Source organism: Leptinotarsa decemlineata, unplaced genomic scaffold, assembly GCF_025532065.1.
Source record: "Leptinotarsa decemlineata unplaced genomic scaffold, Ldec_3_MD MMD2_tig00026354_RagTag_RagTag, whole genome shotgun sequence".
Lineage (NCBI taxonomy): Eukaryota > Metazoa > Arthropoda > Insecta > Coleoptera > Chrysomelidae > Leptinotarsa > Leptinotarsa decemlineata.
The window spans coordinates 6361831-6387908 of NW_027412702.1; the positions used below are offsets into that span (position 1 = coordinate 6361831).

The following is a 26078-nucleotide window of genomic DNA, read 5'->3' on the forward strand; positions in this document are numbered from 1 at the left end:
CGAATTAAAATATTTTTTTCTGCAAAATAGGATATTCTGGAATAACTTGGCAAAGCCGCAATGGAAATTCGAAAACCAAAATCCTTCAGAGAAAAATATGGAATCGAATGACATATTCATATACTGAGTGTTCCATTAAAAAAAAATATCTTCGGTTGGGCACGTTCGGCTGAATCACCCAGTATGCAAGAAAATAATTTTGAAAGATAGTATTTATCGATATGACTGAGAAAAAAAATTTAGCAATTCGAAAAATTGTTTTCCCTGACAGCAATGGACCGAGGAAATCTTGTTGAGTCACGCTGTATACATATATACGTTCTAAAACTTTGCAGATATCAACCTCAGTCATCCATTACTATTAACAATCAAGAAATCTTCCTCAATGACTATCAAGTGAGGATAGAACTGCAGAGTTCAGTGCACTTGGTACTGCACCTAGCGGCGGATCCAGAAAATCATTTTGGGAGGGGGGGCAGTTTACAACTCAGAATATGGGGTATATAACCCCTCCATAAAGCCTTGGAGGTTATCTATGGATGTTCAATAAAATGCATTCAGGAACAAACATTAAAAATCAGACCTTAGTTTCAGATATTTTATTTAAACTAACAATAAGAAAAAAATTATTTTAGAATTACCCAATAACATCATTACCATTGAGTGAACAGCTGTTCAGGTACAAGCATAATGAATTGAAAAGTAGACTATAATGACTTTTTATCAATCAAATTCATTAATAGTCGAACATAATAATATTTTTATAATATAAAATTGATATTATTGACATGTAAATTTTTATTAAACCATCAGGGACTTCTTCAGCCTTCACTTTATTCGAAATATCCTAGTGATCGTGCCTTTCTATCCATCTTGTTCCACACAGTATTTTTAATCCATGTTTTTTTGGCTTGAGCTCATGATTTTCCCGCATCTCTTCTTCCAAAACTTCAAATCCCATGGCACTTCTGATGCTAGCCACAGAACATGATTTGCTTACAGCCAAGTTTAGCCTATGGTTGGCACAGTTGCTGTAGGTTGCAAGAGGCTGGGGTATGCGGGCATGCACTCCCTTGAATATTCCACTCATATTGGAGGATCCATCAAAAGCTTGTCCTTGGCAATTAGCCAAATCAAGGCCAAGTTCATCTAGCACTTGTAAAATTGTGTGAGCTTAGTTTTCACCACTGAGATCTACCACATCCACAAACTTGATGAAACGGGAGTTGTTAATCCTGAGGGACAGCACGTGTCCGTCTCTCCACTGTAGGCCCCTCAAATGATAGCGTGAAATTGCTTGGCATAACACTTGACAATACCTTATCTTGGCATTAACATGAAAATCAGCTTAGGATCAAGTTATCCAGCACTATTTATGTTCTACGACAACTTCAAAATATTACCAGCTTCGATATATTAAAAATTACTTATTATTCGCTTTTTCATTCTCACATTGGTTATGGGATTGTTCTTTGGGGAAACTCACCTGGTTCTCTCAATATCTGCAGGTTACAAAAACGAGCCATTCGAATATTGGCAGATGTAGGTCAGCCAATTTTCAAAAAACTCTGTATCATGCCTGTATCAACGTTATTCATTTTTCATGTTTTGCTAGAAATCCACAGAATTGCGAGTACCTTACCTAAACGTTCTAATATTCATCAGTACCGTACGAGAAACGCTGAAAAGATCTGTACAAATCGATATCGCCTAGCTAAGTCACAAAAAAATTCTTTGGAGCACAACTTATATAACTTTTTACCAGTCTAGTTGAAAGATCTTAGTATGAATAAATTCAAACAATCCATCAAACAACTACTATTGGAGGGCTGCTTTTACTCTGTCTGTGATTACCTGGGGTATTTTAAAAACGCTCCTAAGTCTCAACATACAAGCAACATACTCATCTGACTACCGTAAATATGCTATATCATGTTTTTAATGTTGATCTTTATGTTGTTGCTCTACTCTTTATCTTAAATTATATTTTATACTCATTCGATCTGAAATTACTTCTGCTGTGTGTAAGCATATGTAACAAATTTATCATGACTTGCTACAAACCTGTAAAGTGTAATGTGGTTAAATAAACTTCTATTCTATTCATTAGATCCGCCACTGCTTGCACCAAAATTTCATAAAACTAACAGACTGTGTGATATATCAAATACCTAATCAGATGAATACCTGCTTTTCAAAATCGATGATATGTCAAGTATAGTGAAGCAGACACCAGACAAAACAATTTCACACATGAGGTGTGAATATCGTATAATTGGAATAATTTGGAAGACATACTCGAGAGATTAAAAAAATTTAAACTTTTATGGCAATATCTCCCCTTACGCAGTCGCCATCTATGGAATCCATAGAATACTCTTTTCACAAATATGAAAGGATAGTTGAGACCAACAAGGTAATCGTCATTCCATCTAGCATCGCTGATGAGATGGATGAAGAATACTTTGTTTTTTAGGAGTTGGTTTCAATTAGTTGCCTTCCAATGAAAGCTGCAGTGACAGAAAGGACGAATCTCGTTCGGCGGTAAATGTAAATGATGTTTATTCATTTTTAATATTCATGAATCCCATAGAGAATATCTTCGTAGGGGAAAATGTCATCGCCTTCATTTTCTCAGACTTGACCTTTAAATACAGTAAAGTCCAACAATGCTTTCGTGTTTTACTTCAGGCCAGTAATGAGACCTGAGGCAGATCAAAACAGCCCTGCATGGTGTTGTATGACAAATGTTTGGTTCTCAAACTCTATTCGGATTAATCCAAATACCACTGGAAAATATTTAGAACAACTCATCACTCCTACTGGAATTAGGAATGAAATATTTGAACTCATAGAAAGAGGGTCACTTGAAGACGTTACTTAGGTTACATCCTTTCTATGAACTCTTTCCTAGTTTTGTCGCTTTATTGAAAGTGTTGAAATTCACTTTGGAAGTATAGAATACCTTCATTGCTCTGGTCAGTGATGCCAACTGTTCAAAATCTTTTCCCCTAAGGCTATTTTGAAATCCCTTAAATTCAAACCAAAATACCCCAAATTTTTTCAGTAAATGAAAAATCTTATGATGCACTGTTTGAAACCTTTGGTGTAGTAATGAATATCACTGAAGTTTTTTCCCAACACCAAATCGTTGGAAGATGATCACTTGGTGATCGAAACACGTGTCGAGGTGTTAAAAATAACGATTTGGTGTTGGGAAAAAACTTCAGTAATATTTAATGAAAAATCTAATCAAATATTCAAAGTTGCTATAACATTTAACAGTTAACAAGTTAATAGATTAAGTTACCTTTATATTCTTCGTTTGTTTGAAGTTTTAAATGAAAAGGTTATTGAAAAATGTTACATAAGATTTTTAAAACATGGTAACTTTTTTATTGCCTTTATGTGAGTACGTCAGTACACAACATCAGATAATGAATAAAAAAATAAATACATCAAATGAACACACATATATGAGCGTGAATACTCATACTATATTAATTCCCAATTCATTAATAATTTCGAAAAACTCATCAGCTTCCTGTTATTCATTTGTGTCGATATCAGTTATTCATTTTCTCCCTAAAAAATACCCTAAAAAAAATTCCCCTTCAAAAAATCCCCTTTTTCAAATTATATACCCTAAATTTAGGGGAAAAACCCCCAAGTTGGCATCGCTGGCTCTGGTTGGTACATTTACAATCATTGAAAATCTTCAAAAATATTACAAATAAGAACTCTGTAGAACTATTTTAGTTAAATAACAAAATGAGAGGGTCGTATTGGCAAAAGAGGGAATTCATAACTTCCGTTTGATTTATCACTATCGATTCATTCGAAAATGATCAACATCTAATCAATTTACTAATTGATAAAAGTATTTTCACTAAAATATAATGGACAACTTTCCCTCCACTTGACTGTTGAGTATGCTATGAGTAAATAGTTTTTGAATATGACAACTAGAGATATTGATAGGAATGATACAAATTCGGAAAAAAAATGAACCAAAAATTGGTGTAACATCACATTGATGTAAGAAAAAAAGTTTTGATGAAAGTGCCACAAGAATATAATAAAAGGAAGACTCAGTTCGAAACAGTACGTCATGATTCCAAAGAGATCACTAAAGACTACTTTTTCAGTTGTGAAAACCATTTCAGTGTGGGTTGAATTTGTAATTATTTTGCAACAAGTGAAATCAAATATTTCCTCAGTACTTTGTGCCGCATATACTTTCTCTATTGCTTTTTGTTCCTTAGAATAGCATACATGCAGGGCCGTAGCAAAAAGAAAAACCGGGGGGGAGGGAATCCAGATTTTCCCAACCCCACCAGCAAAATTTCCCAACTTTTGAAAAAATGAAAGCCGAGGGATTAGTTACTACATAATATTTTAATTTTCTTACTTAGCTATCCAAAGATTGGCTGAATGCTTATGCCTGTTAGGGTATTCACAAACAAAAATAAATTTTGGTAATTATTCTACTTTGGACCAAGATCCTTGGTCTTCCACCATATCCACTATGTATAGGAATATTCAATACAAATGAAAGGAAACAACACTTGAATAATATTGTGCTTATTGTTTTCTACTATTATTTTTTCTATCTTCACGCCCCAAAATTTCCCATCTTTTCCAAATCGAAAAAACAGCGATGAGTTGGGAATTTTGTAGAATTGTCACTTCAAAATTTGTGGACTGTTCAGGACTGTTCTCTTACTTGGGAGAAATTAAATTTTTTTGAAGTTTTCAAATAACTCAGAATTTCAAAGTATGGGATCTCCAAGTTATGCATGTTGGGAAATCCCAACCTTCTCCTGGTTATTTCCCTCTTCTTATTACCTCTATCTTTCTTATCTCTCATTTTAATTTTTTTAATTTTTAATAATTTTTTTACTCTTATTTTTTTCTATCTTCACGGCCTAAAATTTCCCAACTTTTTCCCAAGTCGAAAAAGCAGGGGGAGAGGCTATGCTAATTTGAAAATGATCTACCCCCAGAGAAAATTTCTAAATCAAAGCACAAAGAAAGAACTATGTGATTCAATTGTTCTCTCACACATGAACTTCTGTGATAGCATATATGGGCCGTGTTTAGATAATAGAGATTCCGGGCGCATTCAGAAATTACAAAATTCTTGTGTAAGGTTGATATTTGGTATAAGGCGAAGACAGAGAGTGTCGCATAAAATGAAGGAAATACGTTGGATGAATATGTATAATCGAAGACTACTTCATACAACCTGTTTCTTCTATAAAATCTTAAAATACGAAAAACCTCCTTATTTACACAAAAAAATCATCTTTAGAAGCCATGTTCATAATGTAAATATTCGTAGAAGAGGAATTATAACTATACCCTCCCATAAGAAAGAGATATTCAAACGTTCCTTCACATACTGCACGGCAAATCTTCTGAACAAATTTCGGATCACTGACTTCACAAAATCGATGGCGTCATTCAAAAGAATGGTAAAAGAGAAGCTATCTCAACATTAAGATATTTAGTACTCACCTGACAGTTTTCATAATATTCGAAATATAATAATCTCAATCTTAGTCTCAGTATATACATTCTCCCTCTGGGCCTCAACAGCACCTGAACTCGTATCAGAAAGCTGACAATAGGCCAATTAATCTGTATATCACAAAATATATGTATTATTATACTGGTCATGTAATTGTGAATTCGGATTAATAAACGTCTTATTATTATTATTATTATTATTATTATCCCCTCCATGGCGACGGCCCTGTATACATGTAATATACATGTGAATACTGTCCTTGGGTACGTTCTGTTTGTATTCTAATGAAACTAAGTAGATATACATTCTGTTAGATTTATGAAATAATTGATCAAAAAATACCAAAGTTTATCAGATGAATCGTGATTATATGAAATCCGTCAATACTAAATACTACTACCTGCCATAACGACGCAGCCGACTACTGACGTCAACAACCTCTGAAAAAGCATTTTTATGTGAAGTAAAATCTGTTGAACTTTAAGTGAGTATTTTGCAGTATATAAACCTTTATTAGAAGCGAATGAACAATTATTTTTGGATAGATAAAATGGACACCAATATGTCTTGGTACAATCATGTCGCTGGAATTGCAAAGGCTGCTTCTCAAAATCTTAGATCACTGTTCCGAACCAGAAAACTGTACACACCTCAGCAACTTTTGATGCTTTATACAGCTCAGATCAGACCTTCTTTGGAGTATTGTTCTCATGTATGGAGCGCAGCCCCTAAGCATACCCTGAAACTGGTGAATTTCATCCAGAAAAAAACCATCCGCTTGATTGGAAACACGAACATCACTTACAACCTTGATAGTCTGGAACATTGAAGAATGGTTGGGAATTTGTCTCTCTTTTACAGATATTTTCACGGGAGGTGTTCGAGTGACTTGGCACATTTGATTCCACCAAGAGCGGTACATATCAGAAATACGCGACATACTGTGGCTGCTCATCGCTTTGAGGTTCAAACAGTACACCTCGCACTTCACTCTTAAAAAACTCCTTCATTTGGAGAACGGCGTTTATGTGGAATAACCTCCCTGAGAACGCGCTTGTGTGTTTTCCTTGAAAATATGTGTATTCTTTTTTTCATATATTTTGAATTTTTTTGGGAATTTTTTCACGTACTTTCTATGTACGATATGCATAGTATAATAAAACGTGACATGATGAATATTTCTTTTCGTTCGATTTCCAGTAAGTGATTATGCATTTAAATTGAAACCGAATCCTTTACGTCACCTACCAGACGGCCATGTAGTCACTGCCAGTAAATAGATACACTAACTATCCATAAAATATTCGAAGTTATAATTATTTACTCATCGGGAAAGTCATATCAATTTTCATGTCACGGTAGAATTATCGCGTATGAATAAATGTAAGACAAATTTCGAAACACCCTGTATAATCACTAACGGCAACCACTTGAGCACATTCCGGTTGTTGAGTCCCAAATATTAACACTACATTTTTATACGTCGAGAATCTCGATAATAACCAATTCAACCTAGAAACTGCAAAGAAAGCCAGACACTACTTGTACTGCAATAAAAAGAATTTCACTTCTTGATAACACATCGATCGGTCGCTATACCAGAACAACGATAATTGTATAGAATTGAACAGACACTCTGAAACTTGAGTTAATGTGGAAGAATATAAAAAAAATAGAGCTTCATAAGTTGTCAGACATAACGGCTATAAGAAGTATGGAATATTAACAAAATAAATGGATCTTATAATAATAACTTCATTTTATATATGAAATATTTCAGACTGACTGACAGAAATGGCTCCACATCTATAAGAACCATTCAGAATATTCTATATATTTCACTAGAATTCATGTTTTTTTTTCAGTAAACACAAGCTGATCTCGAAGTTATTTCAGACTTGAGAAATCACACTCTACTATCGATATGGTAATAATGAATATTACTGGAGTTTTTTTCCAACAGAAAATTCGTTATTTTTAATACCTCGACACGTGTTTCGATCACCAAGTGATCATCTTCAAAGAGGAAGATTAAACTGATAATGGTAATAATGATTAACTGCTTTGTGCAATCTCATTCCTCTTACATTTTATTGAATGAACTGGACTATGTCGTTTCTAAAGAAACTCCCTTCCTCCTTTTTATCATATCTGACGAATGGGGTGTCACTCAATTCAAGTAATTTGGCTACATTAGAACCAGTTGCATGTGAATGGACTCAAGGTATGGTTCTTGGCCCTCTTTCTTGAATAATCTGAGGTATATCTCATAGTGTTGTTGTGAAAGTATTGATGGCGAAAATAATCCGTTATCTGGAAGAATACTAAGATCTACGGTAGTAGGGTAAAAAGTTTTCAGGGTGAATAATGTGATATTTGTGAAATATATAAACGGTGTGAGGGTAGTCGCTCAAAAGAATAGTTTGATTTCTACAAACAGGTTGCACTTTTGTCTCGATTCCATTTTTCGAGTTTTTTGACCACGGTCTGCAGGTTTTTATACCGACGGTTTCATCTACCACTGCGAAACACATTATTAAAGACAATGAGGTAGCAGGCGAAGTGCTCTGGTTGTTCTCCAGGAGATATTACAGTCAGAGTCTCTGGTATTATCACTTTGGTGGTGGATGTGGCTTCATTTTCTTCTTGATTGAATTGAATGGCTTCTTTACAAGGGTGTAATTGAGTGTTGGTAGCTTAATTGATTTTTGATATCGTCTTTTCTTCAGCTGAAATCCTGTTATATTTTCGGGTTTCACAGAGTCGGGTACATAAACTTTTCTTCGTGGTTCTAGTATAAATCATTACATAGCTACAATGGTTTGGGTATACTCTCGGTATTACTAAATGCTCCCTGGGATCCTTATCTGACTTCTCTGATGGATTTTTAGCCTAAATTTAGATTTTTTGTGTTTTTTCTGCAAATGAGAATGATGTTACTGACCGGATTGGATGAATTGTGAAGAAACACAATGTAAAATGGGTAGTCAGGCCAGCGAAAACCATAAGAGAGAGTCTAAGGCTATCTGAGGAATCCAGAAGCCCTTTAGCAACACCTGGGATATATCGAATCCCTTGTAGCTGTGAAGGACAATGAGACACATCGAATGTTGAGGAAACTGTTCATTTTCACATGATTATCACATTGAGCAACTGAATACTTACTACCTCTGTGATACAAAGGTGACATATTCATCCATATAAACGAATATTACAATAGAACTAACAACGGATACTTTGAGAATTCATGTCTGTTTTCTCGTGAATCATTGTGATTCACCTATTTGTCAATATAGAACACTAATAAATCAGAAGGCATTTTATTTTGTTTGACAAAAAAAGTTCAATTGGAAAGGTCTCAACTATATACTATAGACTTTCGCGAGAGTCTAGGTTGATAGGCGTGATTTTGTTCTTTCAGATACGCTGCTATTTTGTAACCAACTGGGTTTCTTCAACGAAAGGATCTAGTCCATTCACATTTCGCAAGTGTTACTTCCATACAAATATTTTCCCATCTTCAAACTATCTGTCTGTCTTTCTGAACGCGATAAACTCAAAAACTACCGATTTGATTTTCATATGGTTTTCGATGGACGTTGTGGTTCAAGAAAATGGCTTATGTACATAACTCATTAATGGTTGGTGTGAATTGAAAATGTTGTCCAATCCCGTCGAAATATAACAAAACCATTCATTACATATTGCTATTTTATAGGTGTTATGGTCGTATATACTGTGGTTATTGGAAAGTTATTCAGTTAAAAATGATATTGATTCTCATCAAATAAATAAGTTAGTTGCCTCAAGCATTTCATGCGCATTATAGTTTCCTTTCACACCATACAATGCAAATTAGTATCGCAAAATTGAAACTACCGTGCGAGAAAATAATCTCCAGCGACCTGACAAACCAATGAGGCACACGTGATGAAGAAAGATTGTGTTTTACGCTCAGGATATGAGATTGTAGGGAATTTTGATTGGAAAGATGAACTCAAAATTATAAGAGAATGATTGTACTTGCTTTATGCAGCCCTATCGCTGGAAAGCCCCTCCCATAAAAAAGGTTTCAGTCGGCCAACAATGTTGCAGAATACTCCACAGCCATTCCAGAATGTTTTGGTATACTCTCAAATGTTCCATACTGTTCTAGAAATCACTAGAGGGCGAATCCCCCAGCCTTTATATCAAATAACTACCTTGGTCATTTCGCAATGATTTGGGATGTTCCAGGATATTCTAGAACACTCCATGCTATTCTGAAACATTTCAGAATATTCAGGGCTATTTTGGAATATTGTGAAAAGCTCTTGAACATTCTCGAATGTTATGGACTGTCTTAGAAATTTTTATGAGGCGAAAATTCCAGCTCTAATATCTTAAAAATATGTACATCAGATAACGGGAACATTTTACTTGTATGAAGGATAGAGTGCTACCACTCTGAGATCTGGGATGTTCTGGAAATTTCCCGAACATTTCAGAATACTCCAGAAAACTTCACAACATGCCAGAATGTTGGAGAATGCTCCCGAATACTCTAGAATGTTCTGTACTGCTTTAGAACTTTCTAGAAGGCGAAACTTCCAGCTTATATGTGCAAAAGAACACCCTTCATCTGAAAACGGAAATCGTCGTCATGGATGAGCTGATGTGACACTATGTCAGAAAAAATATAATATTTTCACCCCCAAGCTTCCAGAGATATACATAGGGATGAACGTTTCTCCATGTGAATGGAATTTTATACAAAACTATCATATATGCTGTTGTGTAAAGTTCCTGTGAATTCCTCCTCAATAAATGTTTGGATAATAAACTGATTTCACTGTAATTCATTGATCATATGTTTCAAAGTAGTTGATTCTGTTGGTCTTTTTCTTCCACTTTATACCTGAAAGAATAATTTATACATGGTGTCAATTTGAGAACTTCCAACCCTTAATATCTTTCCTCCAGTGAAAAATATGAATAATTGAAAAAACAAATCAATTTTATTGTCAAGGGGGGCGCTTTCAAGGACTATTTGTAGCCGTCGTGGTTCAATCCCCGAGGAGGGGTAGATGTTAAACTTAGAATTTCAGATGGTAAGGGGAATCAAGTGGCACATCATTTTGATTGGCGTTCGATTCTGCTTCCAATGGTATCCTATTCTGAGATGCATTATTGTATTGACTCCTTTTAATAAAAATGGTTAGAAGAGTAAGTGGTACCGTTCCAACACTTGAATGGAAGGAATAAATGTATTACGCGTGAGATTTTTTATTTGTTGATTATTATTTGTTTTACAAAATGAAATTTAACTTGCGAGAAAGACATTTCACTCATAAAATCTACTTAAGCTTATCTCATAAACTGTTCTGAATCTCGTCTATTTCGCTCTAAACAGTAATAAAGTCTGTTTTCGAACTTCCCCTAACATTGCGGAAAATTTCATTAGAAATTGACTGGCATGCTGCTGTAATTTGTCTTTCAAGTTCTTCAATATTTTATAAACAACGGATTCAAGATGCCCCAAAAGAAAGAAATCCAAGGGTGTTAAATCCGGTGATCTCGGAGGCCATTCAACTGCTCCTCTTCTGACAATCCATCTATTCGGAAATCTCTCGTTTAACCACTGTCAGATGAAAAGGAAATAATGAGGTGGAGCACGATCCTGCTGAAAATGTAATAGATCCTTCTGCATCTATTTGAGTTTCTAGCTCGTCAATTATAAGAGGATCGATAGTCTATTCAAGCATTTTAAGGTACAGATTTCCAGTCGAATTTTTCCAGAAATAATGGACCTATAATGACATTTCCAAGAATACCAGCCCAAACATTGTGGTTGTTGTGTATGCATTTCCCGAAAAATATGTGGGATTTCGTCACTCCAATAACGACAATTTTGTCTATTAACATTGCCATTCAGGAAAAAGAAACACTCATCGATGAAACAAATGTTCAACAGAAGATATTGACTCCATGAGACACGATTTCGCAAAACTCTATTCTTCTATTGTAATCATCCTCGTGGAGCTTTCAAAGAATCTGCATTTCATAAGGATGAAATTTTTGCATTTTCAATGCTTCTCTTACACTCACGCGTGACATTCCCATTTGTTCTGATACTGATCGTAAGAAGCTCGTTGGCTCTGCAGCAATTATTCCCAAAACTTCAATTTGAGCGGCTTCATTTATTACTCTGGGTTCCTTTATTTTTATCTGTCACTGAACCAGTTTTCTGAAACTTATTCACCAAATCAAGCACATACCGGTCACTCATTATAATTTGAATGTCTTTCGTTAAAAAGACATGCCGCCCGTCGTGCGCACTTTCCAACTTCTCCATCAATTATAATCGTTTAAATTCTGTCTGTCAATATACTTATCAAAGAAATCATTAAACAGCCCAACAAATACAACTGTATGCACAATACTATCACATCGTTCAAATTTGCAAACCAATTTGTTACCTGAAAGCAGAAACTTTTCACAGCAGAAGTATCAAAACAGGACGGCTCTCTGTACACTTTTTGCGATGAGGTGATGAGAATTACTGTTAGACTACTTTTTGATGTAAATTAATTGGAGCTATTGGCTAATATTACCCCCAATAAAGGCTTGGAACGGTATCACCTAATATTTTTGTTCTGGTCCAACCTTGCATCTCAGTATAGGCGTACTTATTATTACTTCTTAGTTTAGAACGCTATTTTTCGGAAAATGCTCATAAAAAAATAATAAGTCAGGGTACCATTGGAAGCAGAATTGAATTCAATCAAAATGATGTGCTACTTGACCCCCCTCCTCCTGACCTGTTCTTTCGATTCCTCATATTGTTTTAAAATTATTACCCTGTATATCTTTGTCACTTATAATCCTAATGTTTTAGTAAACTTTTGGTATAAAAATAAAGAAGTAAGGAGAAGAAAAGTCTTTCCCATTGTAGGTGATCGTAATATCAGTAGAGCCAACAAAAAATGTTCGTTAATACTCGGACTATTTTCAAAACATGCAATTTACATTATATAATTAGAGTCATTATATCCATCCTGTTAGGAGCACGCTTTGGTAACGTATGGGTGCTTTCAGAGTTTATTCTCTTTTATGCCTTATTTCTTATTTTCATTTGAATACAAATCTTGGTAACTGGAGTGGTACGAAACATTTCATTGCTTTTTACATATTTTTGTGAGTCAAGGTTACAAATATATGCTTTAATTGGCTGTTAATCGCCTTTCTTCAATGTGATGGATGTATGAAAAAGCCGGTTTAATGATATGATTGGTTGCTATATAGTTTTTATGTCCAATTTATCAACCTCCTGAAAAACTAATCTGATCAAAATCGAAAATATAGCAATGGCATTGCTCTCAAATCGTCTTAAAAATCACCCTCCACTTGAGAACGATGTTATCTTCACGACCCTTCAGTAGATTGATACTTTGGCAAGTTTCTATTCTGGCTGATTGATAATATAATTACGCTTATATCGATTAAATTGAATTGAATTGAATTTCAGTTTAAAATAGAGTCATAAAAACGGAAAAACTTTTGATTCACCCTAATAAATGGCTATGGAGAAGGTTTTTTCGGACATTTTATTTCCACAGTATTATATAGAAGTAGTCAAAAATACTTTACCGACACGAGTATTAACTTACTCAAGACTGTAAAATCCTGACTGTAACCAGTTAGTTTTCCAAGTTTTCAATCAGGTTAGGACGTGCAAAATTAGGCTAGCACTCCGCACCTTCTGACAATTAGTAATCGAATTCTGTGCCCTCAAGTCAGAAAACATGAATAAATATCAGTCAACTGTGGAGCCATTCTATACAACTAAATGAGCCCGTCCAAAAGGAACCATCTGGTGTTTTTTTGTCATAGTTGAATGAGATAACATCATAAATTTCAGTTTTTAATACAACATTAAATGGATGAACGACGACTTATTCCTTAAAAATAATACTTCCAAGTATTTTGTTTACGAGTGCGATAAAAATTCTCGAGCAGATTAAGACACTTTTATAGTAGTATTAATTTCACATTCCTCTCAGATAAAGATATATTCAAAGGGTTCTTAATGATTTTGCATGTCAAAGTTCGATAATATGATTTTTGCGAATTTTATGACTGAATCATGGTGAACAACCGAATTGATATAAAATATTTATATTACCAGAAATATTCGGCAGCCGTAGATTGGTTGTTGAACTTTTGAAATTTATTGTTAAATAATTGGCGAGAGTTATTTTTTACAAAAAATCTCTTTTATATACACGTTATTTCTTTGTCAATAAACTCGTTAAAGTGACAGTCCACAATATTCATAGAACTATTAAAAAATCGCTGAATTTATAGAATTTGAGTAGTTGATTTGTATGAATTCATACTCACAATCACGAGCAAAACTGATCATGTAGGAAAATACAGAATCAGTTTTTTTAAGGACAAAATAAAAAGCACTACAGCAAAATCCTTAATGCGCTCTCAGAGCGGTGCCTGTGCGAAAGTAGCGATTCACATTGGATTTGAAAAAACGTTCTCAGGAAGTTGATTCCACATAAACGCTGTTCTCCAAATGAAAGAGTACTTAAACAGTGAAGTTCAAGATGTACTGAGTTGAACCTCAAAACGATGAGCAGCCACAGTCTATCGCATATTTCTGATATGTCGCTCTATGTACTAAGTCTAATTTTATGAAAAAAAGGACTACGATTGTGTTTTTCATTCGAAAGGAAGACTCATTAAATATCAAGAAGAAAACAATGATACTGCAAAATCTAGAAGGTTGTTTTCTGTTGTCTTGGAAATTATACTATACTATATTCAACTCACATTTTTGATATGAAATTTAATAATGCCCTTCTAGAGACTAGTTGTAGTGGACACCGACATTTCAATTCCTGAGTAAATATTCATTGAGTTATGTGCTCTGTATGTTCGTGTATCTGAAATTTTTCTGCCTGTTTGTCTTACACGTGCCTCTCTGGTCGTACATTCAACGGTTCACCTGTCTGTTTCTCTATTCATTTTATGTATATCTGTTTTCCACACGAATGTTATCCTGTGTAAAGGATTTGATTTTCAAGGTAGCAAAGGAACATAAAAGTGCAAATAAATAAAAATGATGCATTCAAAACGTCGATGTTCAAAATAATGAGCATAGAAACAGTATATTGTCGTTCAAATCTGGGTATTGCGGTGAATCAGTAGCTCTAAAGTATGTTTGGTTAGTGAATTTTGCACATTTGAGTAGTATAGCAGGGAAGTCCAAGAAGTACCCAGTCTGACCCAGAGATGGCAGTAGTTGTTTGGAAAATTTCACGGTATTAGAAAATACACAATCTACAAAGCAAATGTTTCAAGTTTGAAGACGCTGCGTTGTTTGGTATTAGATACGTGAAATAGTAAAGGAAGGGAGATTAATTTGTTTAGGATCCATTCAACGTTCAAGATAATTAGTTATTGTAGTATTGGTATTGATTATACAGATCATTTGTTATTTTAGGTGGCTTTTACAGGTACATGACTTTATCAGTGTATATTCAAGCACTTTGTAACTGAAAATAGTAAAATGAACCGAAACCGGTCGTAACAAATAATACACTTAATAGAAATTGAACAAAATTTATTTTCTGTATTACATATTCAACTTGACTAATACTATCCTAATTGAATCCATGAAATGCCATCGTCGATAGATGAATCAGAGAAGACTTCGCCATCAGCATTCTGGGGAGAGTAAACTCAAGAATTCGCAATTGGTGTCTCGAAATATCAAAAGTTTTTCGACATATCTAAAACCCCTGGCTGAAATTCTCCGTATATCTCGCAGGTTGAGCCCCATTTATGATCTCAGACTTATTTGGATATCTTTCATTGATCCTTTCGGAAAAGTACTTATTGAAAATCCAAATATCACAATTATATTGTCACACACGAATACATTTTCAAGTAGAAATCACACAATGAAGTCTGCACAAATATTCAAATATCATGTCTATTAGAACACATATGATTGTGAAAAGGCTTCAAGTGCACCTTTTTTGTATGAAGTTGAAAAAATTGCAGGAAATCGGACCAGTTCTCGACTCTATACAAGGTATATCGAAAAAGTGGTAAGAGATTGTGACTTGTATCACTTTCTTGTTTTTCTTCTGTGATTCAATTCCTCACATTTGCATCTGTTTCTTTCTGCTTTACAATTTTACTATGTTCTGCCTCATACAGCCCTGCTTTATTCAGGTGTCCTTTTAATGAGCATCCAGGATAGAAAGTCTACTTCTGCCAGTTTCTTCAGTTGACTATTTCTAACGAAAGTAATGAGAAATCAGAAGGAAACTGCCAATGCTCTGTGGCGAAATTTGATTTAGTTCAGCAGCAAATCGCTGCTAAGAACCCCTCTAGTTGGACTTGAGATTTTCTCGGCCAGTTGATGCCTTTTCGAAAAAGAAACTGATATCATCTGTTCAACAGAAATATATTCAGTGAATGCAATATCACAAGGAAATAATAAAAAAATACTCATTCTCAAAAGTACTGTATTATTGAAGAACGTTTTTTTTCTGTACTCCGAACCACATGAATATAAAACAGAAAGTCAATAATTTTCACAAATTTGTTCTCTGCAACAACAATAATTACAGCGGCGTCGTTGGATTCACTTTTTGCTAGATGATCCAGTTCTACCTTTCACTATAATAAATTATTTTCAGTGTCAATCAGCTAGCATTAAAGTCGCAACTCTTCAGGAAACTTGTGGACCTGAAGACAAATATCATTCCAATTTTTTCCAGTTCAATTATACCATTGCACTGAAGTGCAATCAATGGAATAAATTGTTATAAACAGATATAAAATAAGTTTTTACTCATGAACTGTTCAATTTCAGTAGGACATAAAATTCTTGTCGAGAGAATTTATATGACTACACATTCAATCAAAATTTAATGGGACGCGTAGAACATAAAACCGTATACTCGTATATCCTCAGAATCAAGTTAGCTATTATTTTTTTAGGTTCTTGAATTATAAGTGGCATCATATGGTTTGAGACAACACGTTTTTATTTCAAGTATTGAAATATATTCATACTTGCTACCTGATAACAGTACTCTTTCAAAATGCAAGTAATACCAGGTAGTTCACCAAAACGGTACATGGATAGTGTTTAGTTTTTTGAAGTATGACTTCAGAAAGGATTTAATCCGTTAAATTGAACCCCAAATCATAGAAATGAAAAGGGAGAACTCAACAATACCAGCCACCTATATGCCTATATTTTTTATGCCGTAGAGTCACATCAGCTTGTCCATGAAAAATGTTCCCATTTCTACCCGCTTTTGGAAATACAGGAGCTAGAAGTTTTGCTCTCTAGAAAGTTCCAGTACTGTCAAGAAATATTAGAAATTATTTGAGAGAATTCCATAACATTTTAGAACATACCAGAACATTCTAGAATGTTGTGTACTGTACTGAAACAATATGAAATATTTGGGAACATTCTGAGACACCCCAGGTCATTGTAAAACATTCAAGAATGGTCTCGAATGATGTGGAATGTTCTGAAACCCATTAGTAGGGATGTATAAAGCAGGATCCGTCTACCTCTCATAAGTTGAAGTGCATTATTTTATTCCAAATACCACACAATATGTGAGCCGGGTTTCACAGCAATATATGAAGCATAAATAAAGAACTATATGCTTGTTAGACCCTAATGGAATTAGGTACGGGAAAACTATTTTCATTGGATCAAGTTATCTCGAAAACATGTTTAGGACCTAATCCTTTGTTATTGAAATTGTTTGTTCTTTGCATCCATTAAAAACACTTCAAGCATTCATGGATAATAAATATGGGTGTGATTTGTAGTACCTAATATCAGTCTCAATGTGTTTGATAAGTCTGTTTTTCCGTTAACCAGCTGTCGCCCCTTCACGAACGACAACCCTCAGAAGTGGAAACTTTTACGAGCTAAAGATTAACAAGATTAACGAGGTATTACTTTTTGACGTGCGATTCCTAACACGAAGTTGTTCAATATAATTAAAATTCTCATATTTGTAAATAATTATCATTAACGAATACCTAATGAAATATTGTATGAAACATAAGTAATATTTGTATATGATACCACTCACTTTCGTCACTAGTTTCACGAAATTTTTCTTTTTCTTTTTAAATCACTCTAATTGAGTTGGACGAATAGAAATGAATTCTATAGAAATAAAGATACATTAAAATATTCAGAATTTACTAAACAATATATTTATGAAAAATATTCATTCACTTATTTTTTGATAGGAATTCATTCATGACTTTCACTTCTCACCGCTCTGAATTTATTATTGATAGTATCAGTTGGTCATACGCGTTCATACTGATTAATTTTCAATATTCCCAGCTGTGAAATCTCATAGGCTATAACAATCCAATAAATTACAATTTCACGGAATTTATGTTGAACCTATGACCTATAACCTATATAATAATTATTCAGTGAGCAAAATTAAAAACTGATTTTGATATACTTTGAATCATTATCAAAATGTATATTTCACTTTTTCATGAATATGTGTAGCCTTGAAACTAATGTGTAAGCTTTAAACTGATATCGATATACATATGAAATAAATATTTCACTTTTTTATAAATATGTGGAGGCCTAAAACTGATGTGTAAGCTATAAACCTATTTCGATATACATTGAATTATCATGACAATGCATGTCTCACTTTTTTATAAATATGTGTAGGCTCAAAACTGATGTGTAATTTACAAACTGATTTCAATGTACATTAAATCATTATGACAATGCATATTTCACTTTTTTATCAATATATGTAGGCTTAATACTGATGTGTAAGTTATAAAGTGATTTCGATATACATTGAATCATTATGACAATGCATATTTCACTTTTTTATAAATGTGTGTAGACCTTGAAACTGTTAAGGATACTAATGATATCTCAAGTGAGTAAGCTACAAATCTCTTTTTTGAAGGTACTTATATACTTAGATAAACCAAGTGTCAAGGAATATATTGTTAAATCATATATTTTAGAATTTGAATGCATTAGAATATAATTTTGTATAAGCAAATTGAATGTAAAGAGGGGAGGCATAATTTTAACTGTCCGGTTATATCCCGTTACACCGGAAATCACTTTTATTTTGAATTATCAAATGTATTTATCAACATTTTTGGAGTACTGAGATAATTCTGGTTCAGAAAGCTTTAGGTCCTTCTCAAAAAAACAATTAAATCAAATTTGAAAAAGTTGTCATAGTCACTAATATTAGTGACTATGACAACTTTTTTTTAGAAAAAAGCTTTTTGACTTTCTGCTTCACCATCTCTATACTGACAACTTCTGAAGAAGAGAAGAAATCAATTGAATTCAAAATAAACACTTTACAAAAAATGCCATTTTTCGGTTTGTGCTCCAAACTTCGTTATGAATCTGAATCTGTCTGTTTAAAAAAATATGTTTTTCCGTTAACCAGCTGTCGCACCCCTGCGAACGACAACCCTCAGAAGTCGAAACATGTGCGAGCTAAGGATTAACATGGTCTTACCTTTTAACGTGTGTCACGTGTGATTCCTAACACGGGTTGTACAATAGCAAGTGAAAATCGATTGTTCAGCCTGGGATTTGAACCACCGACCAACACGGCGGTCAATTCGAGTGAGTGAACAAAGCACCCACGTCGAACCGATCGGCTACCGAGCGAATGGAACGGTACACAACATAATATATGAAATAACATTGATATTAATTTTCACTATCATGTGTAAAATATATGTGTCTTCAATTCCTCACCAACACTTTTTCTATTTTTGGAGGCCAAAACATACGCATTTCTCGTATAAAATTACGACTTTCGAGAAAGAGGTTTTTTTCTAGTTTCCATAAAAAAGAGACTTGTTTGCATGTTCACAAATTTTCGTAGAGAGTTAACTTTTTTGCAAATTTTTAACATTCTTGTATGAAAAAATCGTCATTAACTTTAAAAAAATCACTCGCATGTTCATGGTCATGAAGTAAAAGTGAATTCTTAACATAAACCTACGAACTCGCTTGAGGAAGTAATTGTAGGTATAGTGAAACACTAGTTGAGGTATTGAAAAATATTCAGTGAAAGTGTGACTCAAATGTTACTTAAATACAGTTATAGTTTCAATTTTTGAGAATTTGGGAAAATTCATTGGGAGACTTCGGAAATATGTATTTGTCTTTCTTTTCTTTTTCTTATATAACTATTAGTCTAGAAACATGTTTGTATAGCTATTTTTGTATTTTTATATTAGTACATGTCCTACCAAATAAATAAAGTTCTTCTTCATATGATATACAAATAGAGTATATACCTTGAATGTAGTACATTACAATACGTTATTCATGCGTTGTAAAATAACATACTCATGCCAGAAAAAACATTGAAAGAAAATTCATCACTCGATGTGAAACATTAGTACAACGTGAAAAAAGTTGTAAATTTGTTCGATGGACTGGTTTTTCTCAATAGTAAAATAATTATGACTAATTCCCTGCGTATGGATATACTAAAATCTCATTTAAATAATAACATTGAGAGATGTCAATACATGTTATACCACGGACTTCTATGGAATTTAATAGTTGTGATTTAAACTGTGTTATTTTGTGATTTTTTTCTAAATGTTCAACTATCTTCATTCTCTGAATATTTCAAATTTCATAAGAAATCATTGGATGAAAGTGAGAAATTACTTAATCAGCCACAATTAATTATTTTTTTTCGCAGTGAACAATAGGTAATAAAAAAAATATGAACTACTTTACTTCCATGAAGCGAAAGTTCATTTACTCCCAAAACATCTAACACAAATTAACATTAATCAATATTTTGTAAGCCTTCTAGGTCCCACGGAAGGAAATTAACAAACCATCTGTTTCTAAACTGATTACATCGCCTTAAAAAAATCTCATTTGCTTCCATTTCAAGTTACAAATATTATTCGATTGAACGACAGATGGTGAAACACCAATAAGACAAATGCATGTGAAAAATACCAATGAGACAAGTGAATGTGACATATTACTATTTTCTTGAAAGTATTTTTACTGCTAAACGTTTGTAAACGATAAATCATAGTCCTTGCTTCGAAAATATTTCCTTATACATTATTTTCGCTCATTAATTATTAATGATTATTGGATAAAGAATGTTAGATATTTCGTTCCATTACTTTCTTTCTTAAAATCAAGGAAACATTTTTATTTGGAATGTTTCAACATTCATATTGAATGAAAACACAGAAAATTTTGAATGAAATTGTGTTTTATAACTTTAGGCTGTGTACCTTTCACTATGTATGTTATTTTCTGCTAGCATCTTCATATAAGTGAATTAAATAAGTACTTGTATAACATTTACTTGAAAGAAGTATATTTATAAGAAGCTCAAATATCGGTTTTACGTTAAAATTTGTGATTTAATATAATTTTTCATAGCTTTAGGTAACCCCAATCAAATGAGATTTCATCGGGAGGTATGAGTCCTCCTTTTCGATGCCTCACCCTGAGGTGTTTTGTATAGGAGCCGGCAGGATGTATGATTGTGAGCGTAAACAGTGTGACTAACAGAACCTTCGAGATACCTGTCGCCCTCTCATAGTAGAAAGCCTTGTCAAGGTAATGCGTTGCTTTGCCGTGATAGACCTCCATGACCTTCATGGACAACAAAGTAACCAACTGAATTTACAATGGAGATGATCTTCGACCAATTGACCCCAACTGTTATCCCTGTATGATCAGATTAAGAGCAAGAGCTTCTTAGTTCCTCAAGTTTGGTCCTGTTAATAATCCCAGGAGACTGAGTGGTGTAGTTAGGAAGCGACTCATCACTTCTTCAACAGCAGGATAACTCATGAATTTTCTTGCACCAAACTCGTGAAAAGCCGAAGCAGAAACTGTATTAGGAGAGGAAGCAAAGTCCTTCTGAGTAGATCATCAAATGCTTGAACTCAAACAAGGATTGACCTAAATCAGAAGCGAAAAAGCCCTGCATGGCCAAAACTGATGTATCGACAGAAATAGCTGATTATAGATGTTCTAATATGGGTTTGCTAACGTTATCGAGGCGGTACTCCTGCATCTTGAACATCTGACAACTCCAATATCAACAAATCAATTGGAATCTCACCAGTATGCCACCTCAGCATCCCTAGAGAATATTTTATGATTTCAGAGCTGCACATTCTGACCTGATGAGTGGAGCTAGAACCTTGCAGAGAGGGCATATCAAGCTATATATTTGTTTGCTCACCTACAAAAGAAGTCGCAGACTGACCACCGATATGGTCCTGACTAGATTGAGGAAAATTTATCATGGTCTGTCAATCTTGGATTGGATTAAACTTTACAAAGAAATTTGGGCCCCTTTCAGTACAGTACATATGATATGCCTGTCCCACAGATCAGATCTTAGCGTTTGATATCGTTTCCCAACGTTTGGCGGGAGTTGGTCGTGGTCCGCTTAATTATAGGTATCCATATGTTGAGTACCCCTATGCTAAATGCGATGTTGGACAACATATGTGCGGCTTCTTTGAATTGTCTCCTAAACCAGTGTTACTCTTTGTCGATGATTTCAGCTTGAGAACACTTGATGTTATGTTGATGATTTTCAATGATCTCTTAGTTTCACCGATGTATAATTCTTCGCACTCGCAGGGTATCAGGTAAATGTAATTCTTGGAATCGTAGTCCACGTTTGGTGGCCTGGTTTTCGTGAGGCTGCTACGGATAGTGTTCCCAGATCTGAAGCAGGTTCTAATGTTATACTTGGACCCAATCCTTCTTATCCTTTCCGACAATCCTCTGATGTAGGAAAGTACAAGTACCGGTTGTGGTGACTTCTCTTCCTTGTGGAGGTTTTGCTGTCTTCTAGCTTAAGCCTGTTCCACCATCATTTTGGAGTTACCATTCCGTTAAAGGTCATTTTTGATGATGCCTAGTTCCTTTTCGAGACTTTCCTTTCTATTACAGATCCCGAAAGCACGGTCTGCTAGAGTCTTGATGATTCCTCTCTTAGTCGATTAATGAAAGTTGGATTCCTGATTCAGATAATGTCCCGTTTGAGTGGGTTTTCGATATACAGATGTTTCCCGTTTAGTGTCGGTCCTCTTCAACAATACGTCTAAGAAAGGCAATTCGTTGTGGACTTCCTTCTCCATTGTGAAAGTGATGGAAGGACTTACTTTGCTGATGTGCTTCAGAAAGGTGTCTAGTTCTGTATTGCTATGGTTCCATATTACAAAGGTGTCGTCAACGTATCTCAACCAGACTCGGGGCTTCTTGTGGACTTTTTCAATGGCCAGAGTTTCAAACCACTCCATATATATGCTGGCTATACCACGTCGAAACTGATTAGTTGATCCTACTGTGACTCCGATTGCCCCTAGTAGTTCGACAAAATGCCTTAAATATTTCACAAAAGATGATGTATTCTTTGTAGTGGTTTTATTATTGGTAGTAGAAAATCTGGATAAGTTTTGAGTAATGATCGATCTGAGCGGAGCATCCTTCTTGTTAATAATTTTTGATTTTCATTTCTTGGTAATATTTAAATTTTTAATTGTAGGTTGTATTTCATTCCATTGTAATTCAGTTTTTTGCTTAACAAAATTGTTATTTTTCAGCTAATTTTTTTAGTTTTTATAGATTCTTTCATGGAGATTTCAAATTAATTTATATCATATTAGCACCTTCAAACAATTCATTCTATATTCTAGCAGATGCTTGTGTGGTGAGTGGAATATTTTTTTTTTCATTACCAGTTCATGGAACAGGAAAAACTAAATTTTCAAGTGCACATAAAGGTACAGCACTTAGAACTTATCCGTCCTTGATTTCAATGCTTCCTTAACAGTCTATGTAGAAAGGAGACAGATATTATTTCTGAATCATATTTCAGGCATCCTTGAAAAATGTCCATATTCAACTTATTTCATGATTTAGTAGTTATTATCGCCCAATGTTCAGAATATAAATAGAGAATAGCAGAAATGATTATTTATATCATATATCATATTATTAAATAAATAAATATTATGAAATGAATAAGAGAATTATTTTTCATATAAAAATTAGATTTCGTAAGAAACTATATCATTATTTTTTATAGTACGGAACTTTACCTCAATTCAAACACTACTGACTTCTTTCAAATGAGCGAAAACTTTTATGAAATATTTGAAATGTATCATTTTTTATGGATTCTGTACAATCAAAGGGTCTTGAATTCGAATATATTGAATATTTACAGCTGTTCAAAATAATTATATTCGAAAACGCGTGGAATTTCCAATAACATATGTTATTCAGCTCATTATTTAATAACAAAAAGCTGACATGAGATTTTCACTTTAACACGATAAATTAGTGAATTGAATTCATTAACAGTTCACGATAAACGTGTGGCCATTTGTAATGTTCAGTTCTTATGTACAAATAACATACAAAAATAGAAACTTTTTATGACTTTATGTTAATCATTATTCACTATTAAGTATGAATGAGAAATATATGTGTTCAAAAAAGTCACATCATTTGTAAATTATTATTTCTTGTAAGTGATAATATGAAATAGGAAGTTGGAAACGGTTATAAAGATTTTTGACGGTTTTTAGAAACAACATTTTGTGAAATAGTTGCTCGAAATTTAACTAAATTGAGTTAGAGTTTTCTCATTTTTTCTTGAAGATTATTGGTATGTGTATATGTAATCAAGTTGACTTCTGATATGACATATCAGATTTTTGACGTGTGTCAAAAAAAAACGAGTAATTTTCAAAACGTCAAACGTCTGAAAAAATCTAAATATAGACATTTAATTTTTTCCATTTTCAGATTATGGAAGATTATATACCCAAAAAAACAGTATAAACATTTTGGATGCATATGGTCATCAGTTTGAAGTGATTTTTATCTTTTTAGCGTGCTACTGACAAAGTCACAAATACAGGAAAACAAAAATTGACAGGTTTCTGGATTTTTCTTAAATGCAAACATAGTTCTTGACAACGACAGCACGAGAGCGTTTTTTTGTTGAGCATATTATAATTCGTTTTTTATCTGAAATTCCAAACCTTCAGCAGTAACTAACTCCTTTAATTTACATGAGGCCATAGATTTCGGAAATTTTAATTTTTGGTGATACCAGAAGTTAATAATGATTGTAGATAGCGACATCATGACTGCCTGTAATTTTTAACATATGAAATATAGTTATCGAATTGCATAACTAGATTTCAACTTACCATCAAAATAAAGTTATTCGTTCCTTTATCCGGAAAAAATGTAAAAAGTCAATAATCACAAACTGCAAATGAATCAAATAGTTCAAATCAGAACTCTTCAGCCCCGAAACTTATAAAGTTTCTTTGATTTTTTATCATTACACGTAAAACCGCCACAGCCGCCAATACAAATACTTGTGGTAGGATCGTTTACTAAATAGTTCACAAAACACTAATTCAATAACGCATCAGAGGTGCAAAAAATTCATCGATCCAGATAAGCGCACTTTCTTGCAATCCTAACGCGTATCGCACCGATGGTCAATGAGTACCATCGCGGGTACTACAAGAACAAGAAATGGGTACTCGTGCGGTACCAAACAGTACAGCGTGACTGGTCTACTCGATTTCTTACTGAAGATATCCCCTACTTTGTTGGCTTCACGCTACTTCACTCCAAAACAATTATTTTACAGTTGTGATAGCACTGCAGATGATACATTTGTAGTGGTTGAAGTTTTCTTTGATTGTACAGGAGCGGATAAACGGTGCTTAGAAATAATATGTTGCAAGATTTTTGGCCATTCTTGTTCCATATTTCAATTGAAATTCATCAATATTTATGAATAACGTAATTCTGGATACAGAAATTTAGGTATTTCTGAAAAAATATATGTAAAAAATTCTTGTTTGTCAATTACATGTGTTCATTCAATACTCTCTTTGAAAAAATGCTTCAGAGTTATTATTATTGTTGAAAATAAACTGTTGTTGCTAACGAATAAATATTATGAGAATATAAAATATCGTAGATCAGAATGAATGCTGCAGAATTCTGTTCAAATCTGTATTCATCTAGGATGCTCCGACAGAAAACTATTTCTAAAAGTAATATTTTCAAGGATGCTAATGTTTTTAAGAAAAGTTGCGAAAGACTAGTCAAAAAAAGTGTATCAAAGTGAGAAATGTTACTATCAAGAAGTCCAATATATTGAAGAGGAACTCAAAAATGCACATGTTAAAAGAACAAACAAAAACATGAAAAAAACTGATTTCTGTCCATCAAACGGACAGTAAGTAATCCAAACAATCATAGATGCGTGATCAAAGCATGATCACCACGCACATTTGCATCTTTTGGGTAAAATAAACAAGCCTCCTTACGCTGGCCAATCAGATTTAACTGCAATCGGCTGACGGAATTCAAGTTACAGTGGCAGAGTGGTCAGTTATGTTTTAACGCCTGTAGCACACTACATGTTACGCT

General features: G+C 33.8%; 1 protein-coding gene across 1 annotated transcript in view; it reads right to left on the reverse strand.

The window, feature by feature from the left end:
• Positions 1-25207, reverse strand: part of LOC111513663 (uncharacterized) — a 151354-nt gene extending 126147 nt beyond the window's left edge. The window contains exon 1 of the mRNA XM_074184187.1: positions 24833-25207. The gene's annotated coding sequence lies outside the window, so the exon portion shown is untranslated. The remainder of the gene's footprint in view (positions 1-24832) is intronic.
• Between the last annotated feature and the right edge of the window lie 871 nt (positions 25208-26078).